At 42.6% G+C, this 25,174-nt stretch overlaps 1 protein-coding gene across 3 annotated transcripts in view; it reads right to left on the reverse strand.

The window, feature by feature from the left end:
* The window catches only part of necab2 (N-terminal EF-hand calcium binding protein 2), a 360,801-nt gene that overhangs the window by 247,008 nt on the left and 88,619 nt on the right, over positions 1–25,174 (reverse strand). The window lies entirely within an intron of this gene.

A 25,174-nucleotide genomic window follows, 5' to 3' on the forward strand; every position in this document is an offset into this window, starting at 1 on the left:
TTTAGCCATTCCTTTACCACTTTTGACGTGTGTTTGGGGTCATTGTCCTGTTGGAACACCCAACTGCGCCCAAGACCCAACCTCCGGGCTGATGATTTTAGGTTGTCCTGAAGAATTTGGAGGTAATCCTCCTTTTTCATTGTCCCATTTACTCTTTGTAAAGCACCAGTTCCACTGGCATCAAAACAGGCCCAGAGCATAATACTATCCCCACCATGCTTGACGATAGGGATGGTGTTCCTGGGATTAAAGGCCTCACCTTTTCTCCTCCAAACATATTGCTGGGTATTGTGGCCAAACAGCAACATTTTTGTTTAAGTGTGCTTTTACACATCTCTATTCTACCGCTCACTGTAGATTGGAGTGAGCTGAATCCTATAAAGAGGCAACTACACCCTGCAATGGTCACTGGTCAATCACAGGGCACAATTTAAGACAGACCACCATACTCAAATTCACTGAATAGATACTAAACCCGCTTTGCCTCCAAACATATTGTTCCCTTTCTCCCTCTTTCTTCCTGCTGTGCTCCACATTCATCATCACACTGAAGAAGATGAGAGAACGACACCAGTTCTTTATTTAAGACCATGTGTGAAAGCAAGATGCATATTTGTGTTTTTAAATTAAAATGGTTTTGGTTTTTTCCCTTCCTGATGTCTTCTCTCTTTATCGCCTGCTGTTTTTGCTTTACGTCTGGGGGAGTTGCATAATGGGTTGTCATAGCAACAGAAAGACGGGTGGAACTGACCCTGCTTTCAGGAGGATACCGCCATCTATCTCCTCACACACACAACCAAGCATGTTCCAAAATAGAGCTTTCTGCATCCTTTCTTCATTTTCTTGTCTTACTTACTTAATGAATTAACACTTACTCTTTTTTTCCGGAGTATAAGTCGCACCGGAGTATAAGTCGCACCTGCCGAAAATGCATAATAAAGAAGGAAAAAAACATACATAAGTCGCACTGGAGCCCGGCCAAACTATGAAAAAAAACTGCGACTTATAGTCCGAAAAATACGGTAATTTATCCTAAACCTCTCTTATCCGTGCCTGTGCCTAATTATCTGTGACTTTGTCTGTGAGAAACCACAGCATTGTGCCTGTATGTACAGTAAGTGTGTGCGGTTAAATAAATGAAAGAGTAGGAACAAAGGTTAATATTACTCCCCCAACAATCTCACACAGACACAATTACTTTGTATCTCACTTGGAATTTAGCACCTGCTCAAGCAACATTGTTTTCAAAAGATAACAGCATTGCTCTCGCTATTTAGAGTGAAAAACTGTTAGGTATACCCTGCTGACATTGTGAAATCTGGAAACCGAAACACACTACTGGGAACAATTGTGTTTGGGCTTGAAATGCTTCATTCAATTGACTTCACAACAGTTGTATGGCGGTGTTGATGGAAATCTGACATATCTAAAGCTAATATTCTCAATGCATGGGTCGCAACACCACCCAGAACTGAGTGGCACATCCAAAACCAAGCAGTAATGCTGCACATTACTAACCTGACTCTCACCAGATCCTTGTAGTTCGCTGAGCTCCACACAAGAATCTGAGAGTACTCAATAGGAGATGTATTTCAGAAGGCGGGGCCTTGTAAAAAAAAATCATTGTATGTGATTGGATAAACCACTTGTCCGTTATCTTGAATGATGTGCTACTTCAACTACTCACATCGAAATCAACCCGTGACGCTGAAGAGAGCAACGCTGGGAAATCCAAACCCGGTCGGAAGAAGAGCCAAAATATCCTTACCACCAATAAATGCCTTCGAAAGTTGTTCATCTTTTAAATAATTAATATTCGATAGATTTGACAAAACAGTTGCAATAGCAGAATCAATGTCAGCACACGACGTAGGGAGGGCTGCGTTCCGCCATTGTTGCTTAAATCAAACAGTCGCTTCGGCGCTACGTCACATCTATGAAATCCCGCCCGGCGATCCTGATTGGTTCATTATTTTTTGCTATCTGGAAGGAGTTTGCATTGCCCTCGATCCCAGACCCTTGTGTGGAGCTCAGCGAACTACAAGGGTCTGGCGAGAGTCAGGTTAGCACCTTACATAACCATTGATACAATGCTAAAATCTAAAAACATGTAGCTCAGATAGGCTCCAGCGCCCCCCGTGACCCTGATAAACAGTAGAACATGATTGGAGTGATGGATGGAGTTTGACCCTATCCCCAGGTGCATGTCTTTGGAAACATCACTTTTAAAATTCAAACAAACTGAAGATCGACATGTATTGCCTTATTTGATAAACATTGTTATGTTTAGGGCAGCACGGTGGTACAAGGGTTAGTGCGTCTGCCTCACAATACGAAGGTCCTGGGTTCGATACTGCGCTCGGGATCTTTCTGTGTGGAGTTTGCATGTTCTCCCCGTGACTACGTGGGTTCCATTCGGGTACTCAGGCTTCTTCCTACCTCCAAAAAATGATTGGCAACACTAAATGGTCCCTAGTGTGTGAATGTGAGTGTGAATGTTGTCTATTTGTCTTGGCCCTGTGATGAGGTGGCGACTTGTCCAGGGTGTACCCCGCCTTCCGCCCGATTGTAGCTGAGATAAGCTCCAGCACCCCCCGCGACCCCGAAAGGGATAAGCGGTAGAAAATGGATGGATTGATGTTATGTTTTGACGGTTTGCTTTTATGTTAGTAATTATTTTGTTGTTTCCTCTTTTGTTTGATGACCTGATTTCTGGCAAGGGGTGGGGCCACAAGGCGCACCTGTAGCTGTAGTCTTTTAAGACTAATGAAGTTCATGGCAAAGACGTCACTTCTTCAGGACGATTCCTGCATGGAAAACCACTGCTACTTGTTAATTTTTACTATGACTCTTTTAGTACACAGTGTGTGTACCTGCCATTTCTCCATCATCATGGCAACCTGATTCTGATTCTTTGTTGGATCAGTCCACTCGGAGTGATATTTTCGTCCTGACTTTTTTTCCCCCTGCCAGCCCTGTTGCTTCCGAATAGGGATTTGCGAATCAACATTTATGAACTCCGACCACAATTTTTTTGGGGCTCCAGTCCCACTCCGATACTTTGACAATTAAATATAGAACTGAAAATGTAAAGAAACTGAAGTAAACAAAATAACACATGTTTATATAGCCTATCTTATTGAATTTAGAATTTGCTAGTATTGTTGTCAATCAGATGATTTATATAATTGGTGGTATTGAATGCTACATAAAATGTTTTAATACATTAAAGTGGCTAGTGCACAATCACTAAACAATAGAACAAAATACTATGACGGTTTCTGGTTCTTTTATAGCTCTTCCATGTAGGCTGGTGCGTGACGTGTAGTTCTCGTTCAAAACCTTAAGGGGCAGTGTTTTCCGTGAGAGACAACTACAACTCTTGTTAACTGTCTTCATTCATCAACTTCGTTTAAAGCCTTCCGTGTTGCGAAATCGCTTGGCTGCTGTAGTTGCGACCCCAAGATGCAGGAACCGAGAGAGTGATGATCAGATAAGAGTCTTTTATTAGTGATTCCCAGAGCCCAAAAGAAGTCTGCGGGCTACAGAGCGTTTTCTATTCGGGCTCCAGTACTATGGAATGCCCTCCCGGTAACAATTAGAGATGCTACCTCAGTAGAAGCATTTAAGTCCCATCTTAAAACTCATTTGTATACTCTAGCCTTTAAATAACCCCCCTTTTTAGACCAGTTGATCTGCCGTTTCTTTTCCTTTCTCCTCTGCTCCCCCCTCTCCCTTGTGGAGGGGGAGACACACAGGTCCGGTGGCCATGGATGAAGTGCTGGCTGTCCAGAGTCGGGACCCGCGGTGAACCGCTCGCCTGTGCATCGGTTGGGGATATCTCTGCGCTGCTGACCCGTCTCCGCTCAGGATGGTTTCCTGCTGGCCCCACTATGGACTGGACTCTTACTATTATGTTGGATCCACTATGGACTGGACTCTCACAATATTATGTCAGACCCACTCGACATCCATTGCATTCGGTCTCCCCTAGAGGGGAGGGGTTACCCACATATGCGGTCTTCTCCAACGTTTCTCATAGTCATTCACATCGACGTCCCACTGGGGTGAGTTTTTCCTTGCAATTATGTGGGCTCTGTACAGAGGATGTCGTTGTGGCTTGTGCAGCCCTTTGAGACACTTGTGATTTAGGGCTATATAAATAAATATTGATTGATTGATTTTAATACTCTCAAACAGGGAGAAGCAGTTGTGCACGTAAACGGTCCAAAACACAAATCAATCCTCTAGCACTGAAGAGCAGACTAGGCAGGCATAAATGGAAGCCTGCTGATTAGCACCAGGTGTGGACCGGCTGCCAATCAACAGCAGGTGAGGGGAAAACAGCGCTCAGCGAAGACATGCAGAAAATGGAAATCAAAATAAGAGCACTGATAGGAAATAAACACAAAACAAGGAAGCACAAACAAAAATGAAGTGACAGATCGTCACATTCCGTTCTTAAATCCAATGGTTTTCTTTTGCTAGTTTAGATCAAATTGACTGATTCCCTTTTAAAACCATCTTGGATTGATACCTATTACCTCTTTTCCAGAAGGCAAACTTGCCGAGCACATATTGATTTGACCCACTTCCTGGAAACCTTATCAAGAAGCTGTTTGTAATATTACGACCATCAGTGCTACATATTAAGTTATCACTTTCCTCCGGCACTGTTCCCCTACCGTTCAAAACAGTGGTTATTCATCCTCTGCTCAAAAGATCTAACCTCAATTCTGACCTCCTAGTAAACTACTGGCCAGTGCCTCACCTTCCCTATATCTCGAAAAAAAAATGTGCACAGCTACTAAATGAACACTTAGCGTCTCACAATCTCTGTGAACCCTTCGAGTCCGGTTTCAGGACAAATCACTACTGAGACAGCCCTCGTATAAGTGACTAATAATCTATTGCTAACTGTAGATGCTGATGCGTCATCCATGTTGCTGCTACTTGATACCATCGATCATAGCATTCTATTAGAACGTATCAGAACACGAACTGGTATGTCAGACTTAGCCTTTTCTTGGTTTAACTCCTATCTTAACGACAGGATGCAGTGCGTCTCCCATAACAATGTGACCTCGGAGTATGTTAAGGTAACGTGCGGAGTTCCACAGGTTCACTTCTTGGTCCTGCACTCCTCAGCGTCTACATACTACCTCTCCGTGACATTATACACAAATACGGTGGTAGTTTTCACTGTTATGCTGATGACACCCAACTTTACATGCCCCTAAAGCTGACCGACACGCCAGATTGTAGTCACCTTGGCGCATGTCTAAATGAAATTAAACGATGGATGTCCAGCAACTTTTTGCATCTTAACGCTAGCAAAATACAATTGCTGATTGTCGAGAGCCAACAACGATTACTTTGGGACAAATGATGATCTGAACCTTACAATATTGAGCCTGAATATAAGGCTGAATAGTTTAAAAAGTTGTTTGCTAAACAGATCCAGGTAAACACTCAGCATCATTCAGCAGTATTGCTAAGAAATAAACAGAGAATACACACTACGAACATAACAATACAAGCACCTACTGTACAATGTCTGCTCTCACTGGGACACCGACTGATGGGATTTTCATATATTTTCGTTTAGATGAAGAATTAGTCATAATAAAATGTATATATATTATTTTGTACACATATTATGTATATATTTGTATATATGTTAGATTTTTTATCGCTATATTAGTGTATGTATACCTGCATTGTCCTTTCCATCCTTACACTTTCCATCATTGTAACTGAGCTACTGTGTTGAACAATTTTCCTTGTGGATCATTAAAGTTTGTCTATGTCTAAGTCTATGTCTAATCCTCACAAAGGGTTGAAAAAAAAGGTGGCCGAAAACAAAGTGTTTTTTCATCTTCAGGTGTAAGTGTAATATCAAAGTTGACCGACTTCTCGGTTTACGGCCACAACTTTCTACTATCAAGGTGAGAGGCATGATTTACAATCTACAAATAACTTTTACCAAGTCATAGGCGATGCAGCTGCTCACCAGCTCAATATGTCAGTATAGCAACACAAGCTCGTTAGCTTTCTGCGATCACGGCGCCGATAAAAAAGTGTCTGCGTTAGCGATTATAAAAAACAATATTGCTAATACTTGGTTAGATGGTTAGGCGTTTTTTTTTATGTTTTTACAGGACTTTATTGGTGGAATAGTGTACTCTCATTATCTGCATTTTTAGCCACCTCGTATGTGCCACATTTCACCACAGAGAATGCATTAAAAAAGAAAAACATATGTGTTCTTGTGTTAATAAGGGATTGTGAATTTGATGATGATACATATGAACATTTGTTCAATGCTTTCATGATGCTTCATGACAAACATTGTCCATGCAAACAACTTAGTAAGAAGCAAAACGATAACATTCAACCATTGATAACAAATGATTAAAAAAAAATCCTTGTAACAAGAAAAATACATTATATAGAACATTTATCACAAAAAAAACCCTAAAGAGACAGAAAAAAAGGTTAAAAAAAACCATACACAAACAAGCTAACCAGCATCTTATGAATACGCGTGTCACATGGGGGTCGCATCTTTATGCAGGGTCGTTCTCCCGGGATGCAGACGGACAACTCCGGACGAAGCGTGCAGGTAGGAGATGATTTCTTGCTCATAAATCATACACCGTAGATACAAACAGACAAAAACAAAACAAAAGGGATGCGTGCCGATTGCACGGGAAGCTAAGGCAAAAACTTAGAACAGGAATCATGAGCTAGAAAACAAGAAGCCAGACTGAGCGTGGCGAGAAAGGTGAATAAATAGCTCTCTGATTAGTGATCGACAGCAGGTGAGCGCACCGACCACTAACCAGAGGCAGGTGAACCCAATTACCAAAACAAACCCAGAGGTGCACAAAACAGGAACAAAGGGAGTCCAAAACTAACAGAACATGACTAAACAAAACATGATCCGGGCCACGGATCATAACGCGTGAAATAGTCCATCCATCCATCCATTTTCTACCGCTTATTCCCTTTTGGGGTCGCGGGGGGCGCTGGAGCCTATCCCAGCTGCATTCGGGCGGAAGGCAGTGTACACCCTGGACAAGTCGCCACCTCATCCCAGGGCCAACACAGATAGACAGACAACATTCACACTCACATTCACACACTAGGGCCAATTTTAGTGTTGCCAATCAACCTATCCCCAGGTGCATGTCTTTGGAAGTGGGAGGAAGCCGGAGAACCCGGAGGGAACCCACGCAGTCACGGGGAGAACATGCAAACTCCACACAGAAAGATGCGTGAAATAATATTGCAGTTAATTATTAGACAGGAACAAAAACAACATTACTCTTAATACTTCTCAGAGGGAAACAATTATTTTCAACAAAAGAGAAGGAATATAACCTGAGGAAACATTTAACTTTATACATTTGTATGCACGTACAACACTTAAGACATGTATATCATTATGTTGAATTAAATGGTGGAAGGAATGGATCAAGCAAAGAAGTCAAATAATGTACTGATATGATCCAGTTTAAGAAACTACACGTGTTTACAAAGCAGAAGGAAGAAGAATCCTGATAAACACCTTGAACCTTATTAAAAACTAATTCATACAAATTAATGACTTAATAATGACTTAGATTTATATAGCGCTTTTCTAGACACTCAAAGCGCTTCACAGAGAAGTGAGAAGCCATCATTCATTCACACCTGGTGGTGGTAAGCTACTTTCATAGCCACAGCTGCCCTGGGGTAGACTGACGGAAGCGTGGCTGCCAATTTGCGCCTACGGCCCCTCCGACCACCACCTATCATTCATCATTCATTCACCGGTGTGAGTGGCACCGGGGGCAAGGGTCCTGCCCAAGGACACAACGGCAGCGATTTTTAGATGGTAAGAGGCGGGGAGCGAACCTGCAACCCTCAGGTTCTGGCACGGTTGCTCTACCCACTACGCCATACTGCCCCAAATTGAGTGCATACACGTTCTAGAGATTGTTATGATATAAAAAGGGGTCGGATTAAAACAAATTCTGCTTCTTCTTACTCCTTTTCCAACATGGGACAGTGAGAATATGTAAAATATGTTGTAAAAGTATACATGTTCAAAATAAACTAACACCATAACCATAACACTGTATTTTAAAACATTAGTTTTCCTGTTTTACAAATTAAGTTTGTTTTTTAAAAGATTCAACCAAAAAAATTAGGAACACATAATCCAACTACAGCACTACATTCTAAAATAAAAGCATAACTCATATTTCCAATAGGTCCTCCCTTGGTAGGTATTTCATCTCTAACCAAGCAGGGTATTTTCATAATTCAAACCAGTCTCTTATGTCAGTATAAATATTCTGCAATGCTCTAAATGTCAAATGTGATGACTACTTGACATTGATTTTACTAAATGAAAAATGAAACGTGAATGTCAGAACATGTGCATGTGAAATGTCAGTGCTGCAAGAATGAAGCTTGTGAAGTGACATTTTTAATACTGCAGTTTTCTGCACACCTGTCCACTGCTAAATCTCAAAATCATACCTCAATGAGTCAATCAGTTCCAGAATGAATGAACTGTTCTCTTAAATGCTGCTTTAGTAATCAATTCTTTAGTGAAATGTCTGACTTCCTGTTTCTGATGGTTGTCTGTACACAAGCACAGCGTCATCACTAACTAGTTTGCGTAAGTAAGTGCCATGTAAATGGTCATCATTGTCTAACAGTATGGCCTAAAGCAGGCGTCCATCCATCCATTTACTATGGCTGTGTCCCTTTCAGAGTCGCGAGGGTGCTGGCGTCTATCCCCGCTACACTCGGGCGGAAGGCAGGGTACACCCGAGACAAGTCGCGTCCTCTAAAGCAGTGTTTTTCAACCTTTTTTTGAGCCAAGACATGTTTTTTTAGGGATGTCCGATAATGGCTTTTTGCCGATATTCGATATTCCGATATTGGCCAACTCTTTAATTACCGATACCGATATCAACCGATACCGATATACACAGTCGTGGAATTAACACATTATTATGCCTAATTTGAACAACCAGGTATGGTGAAGATAAGGTACTTTTAAAAAAAATTAATAAAATAAAATAAGATAAATAAATTAAAAACATTTTCTTGAATAAAAAAGAAAGTAAAACAATATAAAAACAGTTACATTGAAACTAGTAATTAATGAAAATTAGTAAAATTAACTGTTAAAGGTTAGTACTATTAGTGGACCAGCAGCACGCACAATCATGTGTGCTTACGGACTGTATCCCTTGCAGACTGTATTGATATATATTGATATACAATGTAGGAACCAGAATATTAATAACAGAAAGAAACAACCCTTTTGTGTGAATGAGTGTAAATGGGGGAGGAAGGTTTTTTGGGTTGGTGCACTAATTGTAAGTGTATCTTGTGTTTTTTATGTTGATTTAATTAAAAAAAAAAACCAAAAAACCGATACCGATAATAAAAAAAAACGATACCGATAATTTTCGATATTACATTTTAACGCATTTATCGGCCGATATTATCGGACATCTCTAATCTTTTTCATTGAAAAAATCCCGAGGCACACCACTAGCAGAAAACATTAAAAAATGAAACTCAGCAGCCAATATTGACAGTAAAAAGTTGTTCTCGCAATTGTTGGATATAAATTCAAACCATAACCAACCATGCATCACTATAGCTCGTCTCAAAGTAGGTGTACTGTCACGACCTGTCACATCACGCCGTGACTTATTTTGAGTTTTTTTGTGTTTTCCTGTGTGTAGTGTGTTAGTTCTTGTCTTGCGCTCCTATTTTGTTGTTGATTATCATGCCATGTACGGATGTACTTTGTAGACGCCGGCTACTGCTCCACACGCTGCAAGTTAAAGTTAAGTTAGTTAAAGTACCAATGATTGTCACACACACACTAGGTGTGGTGAAATTTTATTGCATTGTTTACTGCATGACCCTGCCAATGCCAAGAGGGCCACATTGTAGCTAAGGATTGTTTTGGTTAGGGTAAGTAAACACATTCTAATGTTTAGTGTGCTCTCGTTTTACATTCTGGCTCTCGAATTCATCATAATTTCGCCTTGCAGAGCAGAAAACTTCTCCTATGCTTTTCGCAATTCAGTTTAAAAATCCTTTTATTTCCCACAGAATTAAATAAACACTATTTGCCACAGTAGATGGTCACCTGTGACTTCCCTCTTATTTTGTGCCAAAGTTGAGAGCAGCGGAGTCAATCTAAGGGATGAACATAATAACGTTGTTATTAGGAGTGGGCAGGCACACATTTATATGCAGAGTCACGAGAAAGCGTGTGTATGTGTGCTGTATGTGTGTTTTGTGGGATGTGGTGGGGCTCTATCATGATAATGATGGTGGATAATTGCAGTATTTTAGTACACTCTGAAGGATGATGCATTTCAATGCCTGCCTCCACTGCACATCCAACTATCTGAAACCCACTGGCAGCATCTCCTGCTCCCTTAGTGGATGTCTCATTTGCACAAATGATTTTATGATGCCTGTTAACAGCCAGATATGCTACTTCAGTAGCCATTGCCCACAACGGTGCTTTTTTAATGCAGCGTGATGGTGTTTAATGGCAGATAATAGAATGTCCATTTGTAAAACAAGGTCAGTTTAGCGTGTCGTAACATTATCATGTTAAAGAACCTGCTTATATTGTGCAATTGGATAGGCTTCTCAGTCCAACCAACGTAGAACATACTGCGATATATAACATGCATGTGCATGTTTTATTAGCTGAGCTTCTACCGTACAGATAGTGGATCACCTAAACTGTGGGATGCTTTTTTTCATTTCAATTAAAACAGTCCTAAAATATCAACCATGCACCATTTTATTTAGGGGTCTGTTATATTCTGAGGTTTTATTCTCAATTTTGGCTTCATCCTGAGGGTTTGCCTCGAAGGGCCTGTTGTTTCTGGCTTTTTTTTAAAGGGGAACATTATCACAATTTCAGAAGGGTTAAAACCATTAAAAATCAGTTCCCAGTGGCTTATTTTATTTTTCGAAGTTTTTTTCAAAATGTTACCCATCACGCAATATCCCTAAAAAAAGCTTCAAAGTGCCTGATTTTAACCATCATTATATACACCCGTCCATTTTCCTGGGACGTCACATAGTGAAGCCAACACAAACAAAAATGGCGCATAGGACAGCAAGCTATAGCGACATTAGCTCGGATTCAGACTCGGATTTCAGCGGCTTAAGCGATTCAACAGATTACGCATGTATTGAAACGGATGGTTGTAGTGTGGAGGCAGGTAGCGAAAACGAAATTGAAGAAGAAACTGAAGCTATTGAGCCATATCGGTTTGAACCATATGCAAGCGAAACCGACGAAAACAACACGACAGCCAGCGACACGGGAGAAAGCGAGGACGAATTCGGCGATCGCCTTCTAACCAACGATTGGTATGTGTTTGTTTGGCATTAAAGGAAACTAACAACTATGAACTAGGTTTACAGCATATGAAATACATTTGGCAACAACATGCACTTTGAGAGTGCAGACAGCCCAATTTTCATCAATGAATATATTCTGTAGACATACCCTCATCCGCGCTCTTTTCCTGAAAGCTGATCTGTCCAGTTTTGGAGTTAATGTCAGCAGGCCAGGGAAGCTAGGGTCGATAGGGGGTTTAGCTCGCTCGTCTGCGGGAACAAACTGCCGCCATTGCTTGCCGTGCTACCGAGGTCCTTTGTCCCTGAATTGCTCACACTCCGGCAGATTCAATGGGGGTCTGGAAGCAGATTTCTTTGACTTTATCGTTGGAAATGTATCTGCTTTGAGTGTCGCAGGATATCCACACATTCTTGCCATCTCTGTCGTAGCATAGCTTTCGTCGGTAAAGTGTGCGGAACAAACGTCCAATTTCTTGCCACTTTCGCATCTTTGGGCCACTGGTGCAACTTGAATCCGTCCCTATTCGTGTTGTTACACCCTCCGACAACACACCGACGAGGCATGATGTCTCCAAGGTACGGAAAACAGTCGAAAAAACGGAAAATAACAGAGTTGATTTGACTTGGTGTTTGTAATGTGTTTGAGAAAATGGAAAATCGCTCCGAGACCGAATAATAGATAGGCGTTTAATTCACCAAAATTCACCCATTTAGAGTTCGGAAATCGATTAAAAAAATATATGGTCTTTTTTCTGCAACATCAAGGTATATATTGACGCTTACATAGGTCTGGTGATAATGTTCCCCTTTAAGCATTGCACATTGAACACAAGAAGTAAACAAACTTAAGTAAATGGGCTTGTAAGTATGAAAGCATGTTTCTGATGCTTTTCCAGCATCTGGTCCGGCCAATATAAGGGATTGTTTAAGACTTAGTTCGACAATCAGTTAAAATGTAAACTTATGCATCCCTACCAGAGCTGCCTCAGCACGGTCTAAAGTTGAAGATAATAGGCTGTGGGACGCTAGTCGAGCACCTATTTTAAATACATTTATTCTATAGAAAATATAAATAATTATTACCGGGGTCAAACTGTTGCCACCACAAAACTTTAAGTAACATTTTAAAGTTCTTTTTGGGGATTTAAACAATTTAAACAATTTCTGTGCGTTCTAAATAGTGAAAGATTGCTACTATAAGGAGACTAACAATGCCAGTAATGGGGATACAATGTATTCTATTCCACCTATAAATCATTCAAAAAATATATAAATAACCGCCAACCACCATAATATTTTTCTAGCATATTGACACATGGCCTTACTCACGATGCTCCTCTCACCACTTGCGAGTAGCCATACTAATAGCTAGACTGAGCTAACATTTGTTGCGACCCGTCATAAAATGAAGAGGAAAAGAAAAAGGAGCTGCTGCTGTATAGCCTTTGAGTTCAGAAAAAAATGCTCGGTTATACAAACCCTGTTTCCATATGAGTTGGGAAATTGTGTTAGATGTAAATATAAACGGAATACAATGATTTGCCAATCATTTTCAACCCACATTCAATTGAATATGCTACAAAGACAACATATTTGATGTTCAAACTCATAAACATTTTTTTGTGTGCAAATAATCATTAACTTTAGAATTTGATGCCAGCAACACGTGACAAAGAAGTTGGGAAAGGTGGCAATAAATACTGATAAAGCTGAGGAATGCTCATCAAACACTTATTTGGAACATCCCACAGGTGAACAGGCAAATTGGGAACAGGTGGGTGCCATGATTGGGTATAAAAGTAGATTCCATGAAATGCTCAGTCATTCACAAACAAGGATGGGGCGAGGGTCACCACTTTGTCAACAAATGCGTGAGCCAATTGTTGAACAGTTTAATAAAAATCTTTCTCAACCAGCTATTACAAGGAATTTAGGGATTTCACCATCTACGGTCTGTAATATCATCAAAGGGGTCAGAGAATCTGGAGAAATCACTGCACGTAAGCAGCTAAGCCCGTGACCTTCGATCCCTCAGGCTGGACTGCATCAACAAGCGACATCAGTGTGTAAAGGATATCCCCACATGGGCTCAGGAACACTTCAGAAACCCACTGTCAGTAATTACAGTTGGTCGCTACATCTGTAAGTGCAAGTTAAAACTCTCCTATGCAAGGCGAAAACCGTTTATCAACAACACCCAGAAACGCCGTCGGCTTCGCTGGGCCTGAGCTCATCTAAGATGGACTGATACAAAGTGGAAAAGTGTTCTGTGGTCTGACAAGTCCACATTTCAAATTGTTTTTGGAAACTGTGGACGTCGTGTCCTCCGGACCAAAGAGGAAAAGAACCATCCGGATTGTTATAGGCGCAAAGTTGAAAAGCCAGCATCTGTGATGGTATGGGGGTGTATTAGTGCCCAAGACATGGGTAACTTACACATCTGTGAAGGCGCTATTAATGCTGAAAGGTACATACAGGTTTTGGAGCAACATATGTTGCCATCTAAGCAACATTACCATGGACGCCCCTGCTTATTTCAGCAAGACAATGTCAAGCCACATGTTACATCAACGTGGCTTCATAGTAAAAGAGTGCGGGTACTAGACTGGCTTGCCTGTAGTCCAGCCATGTCTCCCATTGGAAATGTGTGGCACATTATGAAGCCTAAAATACCACAACGGAGACCCCCGGACTGTTGAACAACTTCAGCTGTACATCAAGCAAGAATGGGAAAGAATTCCACCTGAGAAGCTTAAAAAATGTGTCTCCTCAATTCCCAAACGTTTACTGAGTGTTGTTAAAAGGAAAGGCCATGTAACACAGTGGTTTACATGCCCTTTCCCAACTACTTTGGCACGTGTTGCAGCCATGAAATTCTAAGTTAATTATTATTTGCAAAAAAAAAAAAAGTTTATGAGTTTGAACATCAAATATCTTGTCTTTGTAGTGCAATCAATTGAATATGGGTTGAAAAGGATTTGCAAATCATTGTATTCCGTTTATATTTACATCTAACACAATTTCCCAACTCATATGGAAAGGGGGTTTGTAAATCATGCATCTCACCTGTATAGCAGAATGTTGTGGCACCAAGTTGGTCAACTTTGAAAATTGACATGATACGAAGTTGAATCTATATTCAACTTGGCTCTCAACAAATGGAATGCAGCATAAGACCATTGCACATTGCTAAGAAGCCTTTTTTTTATCTGAGGAGTGAGTTTAGCACAAGTGCTGAAAGACACAACCATCCCATCAGTCGGCATCCCAGTGAGAGCGAACATCGTAAGTCCTGTTCATATTTGGAATGTTTAGCAAAGGTGCTACAAGATAACGTTCAAAGGCTCTCACAAAGTCTGCCAATAGTTGTAGCAAACACAGAAAATGCTCTCTATGTTGTTGTTGCTATTGATTTCACAGACGATTTAACGCATGTGGTTAATAAGAATAAATTATCGCGTTATCAAATATGAATAAAGATTAATCACTTCCGGGTTAAAGCTAAAACCGGAAGACGCACACATTTTTTACACAGTCTGTGATTGCTAGGAGGGGCGGCCCATTTCGCTTCTAAACAGAACTTTGGATAAAATTTGTCATGACTTGATCTTGGGTGTTTGCTTTTCCGGGATGCAACGGAAAGTTGGCACGGGCGAGACGGGAATGTAGGTACATGATTTATTTAAACAATCGCAAAAGGAATAAACGAAAAGCGCGCACAGGGGCGGAGGTACAAAACTAGACTATAAACACAAAACTTGCACATTGGCAGAAACTATGAACAATTAAACAAAACTTGCAAACTATGGCTTGAATAAAGAAAACTTACTTGGCATGGACAAAAAAGGAGCAGCGTGAACGATGGACATGAAAAGGAGTTAGAAATGTGTCGAGCATAAATGTGGGGAGGTCGTCAGGACGAACAACAGAAAATGAAAAGCTTAAATAACACAGACATGATTAACGAAAACAGGTGCGTGACTCAAAACGTGAAACAGGTGCGTGACGTGACAGGTGAAAACTAATGGTTGCTATGGTGACAAACAAGAGTGCACAATGAGTCCAAACGTGGAACAGGTGAAACTAATGGGTAATCATGCAAACAAGACAAGGGAGTGAAAAGCCAGAAACTAAACAAAACATGACTTAAAACAAAACATGATTACACAGACATGACAGAGCCCCTCCCTTAAGGACAGATACCAGATGTCCATAAAAAAATTAACAAGAGTCATGGGAGGGCGGGAGGGGGACATGGCGGTGGGTCGCCAGACCACGTGTCCCCGTATCCACCGGGGCAGAGTTAGGTGGCGGCGGCGAGTGGAACGCCGCTGCAGCAGGCGAGGCGGGCGCCCAGGGATTGGCCACATTCGTGGCCGACTGGGAGGTGGGCGCACTTGGCGTGGCGGGCGACCAGGTAGCGGCCATATCCGTAGCCGACGAGGAGGCAGGCGTGTCGTCATCGTGGCAGGCGTGGCTTGGCGTGGTGAGTCAGGCGGCGAAGCTCGGCGTGGGTCTTGGTCTTGGTCTTGGCATGGCGGGTCTTGGTCTTGGCATGGCGGGTCTTGGTCTTGGCATGGCGGCACGTGGCGTCGTGGAGCTGCGACTGGCGGCACTTGGCGTCTTGGAGCTGCGACTGGCGGCACTTGGCGTCTTGGAGCTGCGACTGGCGGCACTTGGCGTCTTGGAGCTGCGACTGGCGGCACTTGGCGTCTTGGAGCTGCGACTGGCGGCACTTGGCGTCTTGGAGCTGCGACTGGCGGCACTTGGCGTCTTGGAGCTGCGACTGGCGGCACTTGGCGTCGTGGAGCTGGTACCGGAGCTTGGCGTGGTGGGTCTTGGTCTTGGACTTGGCGTGGAGGGTCTTGGTCTTGGACTTGGCGTGGAGGGTCTTGGTCTTGGACTTGGCGTGGAGGGTCTTGGTCTTGGACTTGGCGTGGAGGGTCTTGGTCTTGGACTTGGCGTGGAGGGTCTTGGACTTGGCGTGGAGGGTCTTGGTCTTGGCGTGGAGGGTCTTGGTCTTGGACTTGGCGTGGAGGGTCTTGGTCTTGGACTGGCAGTGCTTGGTCTTGGCTTGGCGGCGTGGAGCTGGTACCGGAGAATGGCATGATGCGGCTAGGCGTGGTGCGGGTACTGGAGTCTGCCGTGGAACTTGGCGTGGTGGAGCTGGTGCTAGCCTTGGAGCGGCGACAGGTGCTAGCCTTGGAGCGGCGACAGGTGCTAGCCTTGGAGCGGCGAAAGGTGCTAGCCGTGGTGCTAGCCTTGGAGCAGCGACAGGTGCTAGCCTTGGAGCAGCTAGCCGTGGTGCTAGCCTTGGAGCAGCTAGCCGTGGTGCTAGCCTTGGAGCAGCTAGCCGTGGTGCTAGCCTTGGAGCAGCTACAGGTGCTAGCCGTGGAGCTAGCCTTGGAGCAGCTAGCCGTGGTGCTAGCCTTGGAGCAGCGACAGGTGCTAGCCTTGGAGCAGCTAGCCGTGGTGCTAGCCGTGGAGCAGGTGGAGGTGGCCTAGCTGGGGGTTGCGGCTTGGCAGGTCGGAAGACTGGTGAGGGAGGTCGTGCTGGAGGCTGTGGCTTGACAGGTCGGAAGACTGGTGGTGGCGGCCGTGCTGGAGGCTGTGGCTTGGCATGGTGATGCCGAGCCACCCCACCAACACAGCTCCCGACCCCAGCCCCCCCCTCAAGGGGCGGATACCAGACGCGCTCCCTGCGGTCTGGAACTCTCTCTATGGGTGGGCGGAGGGAGGTCTGGAGGGGGGCTGAAATTTCCCCTTTAAGTTGTCCACAATGTTTTGTTTTTTTATCCCCCACCTGGGGTTGTGTGGGCGGAAAAAAAGAAAAAAATTATGACGGGGGCGAGACTTGAGTCTTGGGGGGCGGGGCATGAGTCTTGGGGGGCGGGGCATGCAATTTGGGACGTGGCTTGGACTGATTAGACCTGATTTCTAAAAACATGTTTGTAGCTGAAATAGGCTCCAGCGCCCCCCGCGACCCCAAAAGGGAATAAGCGGTAGAAAATGGATGGATGGATGGATGTTTTGATAATGATTTATCAAAGTCATGCCATTAGAGTCTTTTGTTGGAGGCGGGTGTTCAAAAGAAAAAGAGTTGAAAAAAAAATCCTGGGCTGTGATGTCATCCTGGGGAAGCCGGGCAGACTGTTGCTTGCTTCCGCCCGGAGGGGGCGGGGCTTGTGGGAGCGGCGTGTCCCGCTGGCTCGCGGAAGTCCTTCCTGGCGTCCCTCGCCTTTGGCGGCGCTTCCGTGGCTGGGATGACGCGCCAACGTCCCCGGGCCAAACGGAGCTGATCGGCACCAGTTTGTTGGTCGGACCCCACATGAGATCCTTGTGCTCCGTGGGGGAATAGCGGAGCGTCTCAGCTTCCGTGGCGCGCAGGACCTCCCACGTTCCTTCGTCCAATCTTGCGGGAGAACTTCTTTGCTGACGACATCTGTCAAGACTTGGACTATGGTTTGGTTTGTTCTCCCGAGGTGCAAGTGAATTGGACTGGATATGACTTGAAGGTGGGTACATGATTTATTTAAACTATCAAAAAAGGAATAAACGAAAAGCGCGCACAGGGGCGGAGGTACAAACTTGACTAACGAAAACAAAAGACTTGCACGGGGGCAAAAAACTATGAACAACAAAAAAAAACACTTACTGTGGCAATAATAAACAAACTTACTTGGCATGGACATGAAGTGCACAGAGGTGGAAAGAGTGTGACAGGAGGCATAAATGCGGGGATGTCGTCAGGACGAACAACAGAAAATGAAAAGCTTAAATAACACAGACATGATTAACGAAAACAGGTGCGTGACTCAAAACGTGAAACAGGTGCGTGACGTGACAGGTGAAAACTAATGGTTGCTATGGTGACAAACAAGAGTGCACAATGAGTCCAAACGTGGAACAGGTGAAACTAATGGGTAATCATGCAAACAAGACAAGGGAGTGAAAAGCCAGAAACTAAACAAAACATGACTTAAAACAAAACATGATTACACAGACATGACAAAATTAAGGTAACTTGATGGTATTGCAGCGACAAACGTTTTTATTATCGGCGAACATAAATACGATCTTAAAGCGAAACACATACTCGAGGATGTGTAACCAAATATTAACATTGCTGTATGTATACTTTTGACCCAGTAGATTTGGTACATTTTCAGTACACCCATAATAAATTCATAAAAGAACCAAACTTCATGAATGTTTTTTTGTGACCAACAATAATCTGCTCCAATCACTCTATCACACAAAAATAAGAGATGTAGAAAGTATTGGAAACTCAAGACAGCCATGACATTATGTTTTTTACAAGTTTATGTAAACTTTTGATCGCGACTGTACATATTTACATATATATGCATATATATATATACAGTATATATATATATATGTATATATATATTTATATATACATTTATATATACACATATAGGTGTGTATGTGTGTACGTGTACATAAAATAAAACAGGTTTTACTTTAATACTCACTGAACTGAAGTCCTGCGATGAGGTGGCGACTTGTCCAGGGTGTACCCCGTCTTCCGCCCGATTGTAGCTGAGATAGGCTCCAGCGCCCCCCGCCACCCCAAAGGGAATAAGCGGTAGAAAATGGATGGATGGATGGATGAACTGAGGTCTTGTTATTGTGAGATATGATGAAGTCTCTCTTATGCCTGACTGTGGTTTATATTGCAAATAAAATAGCTAAACTATAATTAAAATATTGTATATAGTAATACAAAATATAAATGGAATATTACTGGATTGCACACTTCAACAAATATGTTTTTAACTGCCTTTTAAAGATGTCAACAGGAAGGGGCAGCTTTCAACTCATAAAAGGAGTATGTCCCACCATTTAGGAGCAACAGACTCAAAGGCTCTTTATTCTTTTAATTTTGTACGAAGTTCAACAAGCAGAAGGCGGTCAGCAGAATGAGTAAGCAGGGGCTTGGCTATTGAGTACCCTGTAAGTAATAGAAAACATGTTGTATTGTAATCTGAAATTAACAGATAACCAGTGCAAGGATGCTAAAACGGGAGTCATTTGACTGAATTTATGACATCCCGTCAAGAGCCTAGTAGCAATCTATAGACATTTTGTTGAGACAAGTGAAGAGTGATTTACAATAGTCAAGACGTGAGGAAACAAGAGCATGAATGATCATTTCTAGTTCAGGATAAGATACTATTGATCCGATTTTAGAAATGCTTCTGAAGTGGAAAAAGCAGGAGATGGTTTTACTATTGATGTGCTCATCAAAAAGCATAGATTTGGTTAATGTGACGCTGAGATTTCTCAGACCGGGGCGAACATATGTATCAAGGGACCCTACGCAGCTGGGTACTTTTGAAGTGTCAGTGGCAACAGTTAACAATAGCCATCCAGTCTTTAAATTCAGTCAGACAACCATTTAGTGCACAGGTGTCTAACTCAGCCACTTCATTTTATTTGGCCCTCGAAAGCCTGGAAATAATATGTATCAATAAAGTACTGTAACTTTTCTTTTAGATGTATTCTTTCTTTCTATTTTGAAAGAAAAAAATATATATACTCCATGTAATCGCAAATTATGCTAACTTAAATATTGTTTAATTATGCAAAAATATATTATCACACGGACATATTAAGTAGCGTACTGCACGTTGTGAAACCGATCGCGTTTCACCGGACATGTCCTCTTTTGCTAGCATGCTAGCAGCTAACGGGCTAGGATAGACAGACCATGCGTCCTCTTTTCACCGGACATGTCCTCTTTTGCGGCGCTGTCAGGGCGGAGTTTCTTAAATGCCTCAAATGTCCGGCATTTTGAGTTATGGTTGCGTGTATTAACAATGTACGTTCAGGGTTAAGAAGGTTAAAAACTAAACAAATTGTGCGTGCAGCAGCATTAGTGAGGGAGGGGCAGAGACAGAGACAGAGAGCGAGAGAGTTATGATAAACGTGCATGTGTCGCCAGGCTCTGCTTTTTATCAATAGATTCATCAGATTTAATTTTTTATTATCTATAGCAGGGGTGTCAAAAATTTGCATTTTTGTTACATTTTCCTTGTTTTATTTGGCAAGTTGAAAGAACATGGCGCCAGTACTGGGTTTTTTTCAATAAAATACTGGAAAGGATAAAAATGTAGTTCGTCTCTTTTATTCGATTATTACTCGATTAATTAAAGTAATAATCGACAGATTAATCGATTATCAAATTAATCGTTACTTGCAGGCCTAATTCAAACCATTTTTTAAATATAAATAAATACTAATAATAATGATTTCACAGCAGGTTATCCATCATATTGTACAATGTAAAAGTAGCAATGGATTTCAAGGGAAGATTGAGAAATTTACCGTGGTTTTACAGCATTTTTCTCAAAATGAAAAAACACAGTTGTTGATTTGACAAACAAAAACAACAAACTGGCAGCTCAGGTGCCAACATTTTACTGTAAAATTACATTATTTTTATTTACAGTAAAAAAACAAATGTAAATTTTACAGTAAAATTCTGGCAACTGAGCTACCTTTTTTTCAAACCATAAAAACAGCAGTACCGTTATTCCATTTACAGTAATATACACAACATTTTGAGGTGAAATTATTGCAACTTACCATATTTTATTTACATTTTAGTTTAAAAAAAATCTACTAATAAAATGCATTAAACAATTGTGTAATAATAGTATTCACTGTTCGACGCGGCCCTCTGAGACCAAACATAACTGCGAAGTGGCCCTCAGTCAAAACGACTTTGACACCTCTGATTTAGCGTATTCATTTCATGTGTCCTATCAGGGTTAAACACTAAATAGGTAGGAGGTACCTTCACAATTCCTAATGACATCCCTGAGTGGAAGCATGTATCAGCCCCCAAAACTGAAGGGGACAGACTCTGACTTATGAGGGCCAACAGCCACAGGGAAAGCTCTACAGATATCTACCAAATATGATTTAAACCCCTGGAGGGCTGTCCCTGAAAAGCCCACCCAGTCCCTCAGCCAGTCTACAAGGATTTGATGAACAACAGTGTCAAAGGCTGGGGCTGAGATCGACCAGAACCTGTATCGTCCATCCATCCATCCATCTTCTTCCGCTTATCCGAGGTCGGCTCGCGGGGGCAGCAGCCTAAGCAGGGAAGCCCAGACTTCCCTCTCCCCAGCCACTTCGTCCCGCTCTTCCTGGGGGACCCCGAGGCGTTCCCAGGCCAGCCGGGAGACATAGTCTTCCCAACGTGTCCTGGGTCTTCCCCGCGGCCTCCTACCGGTCGGACGTGCCCTAAACACCTCCCTAGGGAGGCGTTCGGGTGGCATCCTGACCAGATGCCCGAACCACCTCATCTGGCTCCTCTCGATGTGGAGGAGCAGCGGCTTTACTTTGAGCTCCCCCCGGATGACAGAGCTTCTGACCCTATCTCTAAGGGAGAGCCCCGCCACCCGGCGGAGGAAACTCATTTCGGCCGCTTGTACCCGTGATCTTGTCCTTTCGGTCATAACCCAAAGCTCATGACCATAGGTGAGGATGGAAACGTAGATCGACCGGTAAATTGAGAGCTTTGCCTTCCGGCTCAGCTCCTTCTTCACCACAACGGATCGATACAGCGTCCGCATTACTGAAGACGCCGCACCGATCCGCCTGTCTATCTCACGATCCACTCTTCCCTCACTCGTGAACAAGACTCCGAGGTACTTGAACTCCTCCACTTGGGGCAAGATCTCCTCCCCAACCCGGAGATGGCACTCCACCCATTTCCGGGCAAGAACCATGGACTCGGACTTGGAGGTGCTGATTCTCATCCTCCCTGTATCGTACACATCCTAATATATTTTAATGCGACTTTAAAAGCATATTTTACCCTAATTTAGAACTGTATAACTTTATTTTTCAACTTATTTTTTTATGCGTAGCGGCAAAATGAAGGCAAATAAGACTAAGTACCCATAAGAAAAACAGTTTAAAGCTTGGCACAGGATAAGTGCAGGACCCTTTTTTTAGTCTCAGATTGGGACACAACTGTTACGGTACCTTCGTGATCCCAGAGGTTGTCTTTCCAAGATGCAGAGGAACGTCAGGAAGCAGCTTACAGGTAGGAAGAATGCTTTATTCTTAAGTGCAGACAAAAATATGCTGCGCGATGCCCACGGCACGGAAAACAAAAATTGTTGGCCAAAAGGATGCTAGTCAAAACACGGACTAGGAGCGTGATTGAGAATGTAACTTTATTGCATGGGAGCAAACAAAACCATAAGGCCGAGTGAGGCCAGAAGATAAATTAAATAGCTCTCTGATTAGTGCCCGGGAACAGGTGAGCGTCCCAAACACTAATCAGGGGCAGGTGAAAATCTGCCGTCATGGCAACTGAAACACACAAACTCAAGGGTGCTGAAAACACAAGTGAATCACAAACGCAAACAAACTATGATCCATGCCACGGATCCTCACAACAACACTGATAATTATGTTTTTAGATTCTCGCACCTTAAATATGTCAATAGTTTATCCTAAGCACACACACAACAGCATTTGAACAGCATTCAGAGATACTTGTGTTGAACAAAAGGAGCCCTACCAAAGGTATGCTACCAATGACGATTGAACTCCGAAAGGCTGCATTTGAAGACAAAACATCCTTCCGACAAGCTCCTCGCCACAGTCAATTTATCTTTGATAAAAGACAGTAAAGTGCTGACATCTGAGCACCTTATGGGACTCTGAGAAATGAATCCTCAACCAATTAACAGCAGGAAATGGATATTTAAAGCATGCATGCACATACAGGTGGTGTGTGTGCATGTGTGTGTGTGCTTTACTTGTCTAAGTCAATAAACACTTTCTTTAATTACTGCTGGTATTGTGATTGATTTCCTCTCTGTCTCTCTTAGGATTGCACAAAGCAGGTCCAGGAATGAGGCTCAGTGGGATGCCCCCGGCTGCAACATGACTTTAGTATAGACACGGATGATGCACTAGGAATAAGTGTTTGTAGGCGTTGTAACTACAAACCCTGTTTCCATACGGGTTGGGTAATTGTGTTAGATGTAAATATAAACGGAATACAATGATTTGCAAATCCTTTTCAACCCATATTCAGTTGAATATGCTACAAAGACAACATATTTGATGTTCAAATTGATAAACAATTTTTTTTTGTGCAAATAATCATTAACTTTAGAATTTGATGCCAGCAACACGTGACAAAGAAGTTGGGAAAGGTGGCAATAAATACTGATAAAGTTGAGGAATGCTCATCAAACACTTATTTGGAACATCCCACAGGTGAACAGGCACATTGGGAACAGGTGGGTGCCATGATTGGGTATAAAAGTAGATTCCATGGAATGCTCAGTCATTCACAAACAAGGATGGGGCGAGGGTCACCACTTTGTCAACAAATGCCTGAGCAAATTGTTGAACAGTTTAAGAAAAACCTTTCTCAACCAGCTATTGCAAGGAATTTAGGGATTTCACCATCTACGGTCCGTAATATCATCAAAGGGTTCAGAGAATCTGGAGAAATCACTGCACGTAAGCAGCTAAGCCCGTGACCTTTGATCCCTCAGGCTGTACTGCATCAACAAGCGACATCAGTGTGTAAAGGATATCACCACATGGGCTCAGGAACACTTCAGAAACCCACTGTCAGTAACTACAGTTGGTCGCTACATCTGTAAGTGCAAGTTAAAACTCTCCTATGCAAGGCGAAAACCTTTTATCAACAACACCCAGAAACGCTGTCGGCTTCGCTGGGACTGAGCTCATCTAAGATGGACTGATACAAAGTGGAAAAGTGTTCTGTGGTCTGACGAGTCCACATTTCAAATTGTTTTTGGAAACTGTGGACGTTGTGTCCTCCGGACCAAAGAGGAAAAGACATGGGTAACTTACACATCTGTGAAGGCGCTATTAATGCTGAAAGGTACATACATGTTTTGGAGCATCATATGTTGCCATCCAAGCAACGTTACCATGGACGCCCCTGCTTATTTCAGCAAGACAATGCCAAGCCACGTGTTACATCAACGTGGCTTCATAGTAAAAGAGTGCGGGTACTAGACTGGCCTGCCTGTAGTCCAGACCTGTCCCCCATTGATAATGTGTTGCGCATTATGAAGCCTAAAATACCACAACGGAGACCCCCGGACTGTTGAACAACTTAAGCTGTACATCAAGCAAGAATGGGAAATAATTCCACCTGAGAAGCTTAAAAAATGTGTCTCCTCAGTTCCCAAACGTTTACTGAGTGTTGTTAAAAGGAAAGGCCATGTAACACAGTGGTGAACATGCCCTTTCCCAACTACTTTGGCACGTGTTGCAGCCATGAAATTCTAAGTTAATTATTATTTGCAAAAAAAAAAAAAAAAAAATTATGAGTTTGAACATCAAATATCTTGTCTTTGTAGTGCATTCAACTGAATATGGGTTTAAAAGGATTTGCAAATCATTGTATTCCGTTTATATTTACATCTAACACAATTTCTCAAATCATATGGAAACGGGGTTTGTAATTATTAGTGTGCAGATTGAGCAAGATCTACTATATACTGTATATCCATCCCTCTATCTATTTAATTACCAATTGACTTTGTTTTTGACTTTGTTTTATGTAAAAAAAAAAGCGAGTAAGGCCGGAGTATAAGTCGCACCGGCCGAAAATGCATAATAAAGAAGGAAAAAAACATATATATGTCGCACTGGAGTATAAGTCACATTTTTGGGGGTAAATTCATTTGATAAAATCCAACACCAAGAATAGACATTTGAAAGG

The sequence above is a fragment of the Nerophis lumbriciformis genome, linkage group LG10, assembly GCF_033978685.3.
Source record: "Nerophis lumbriciformis linkage group LG10, RoL_Nlum_v2.1, whole genome shotgun sequence".
Lineage (NCBI taxonomy): Eukaryota > Metazoa > Chordata > Actinopteri > Syngnathiformes > Syngnathidae > Nerophis > Nerophis lumbriciformis.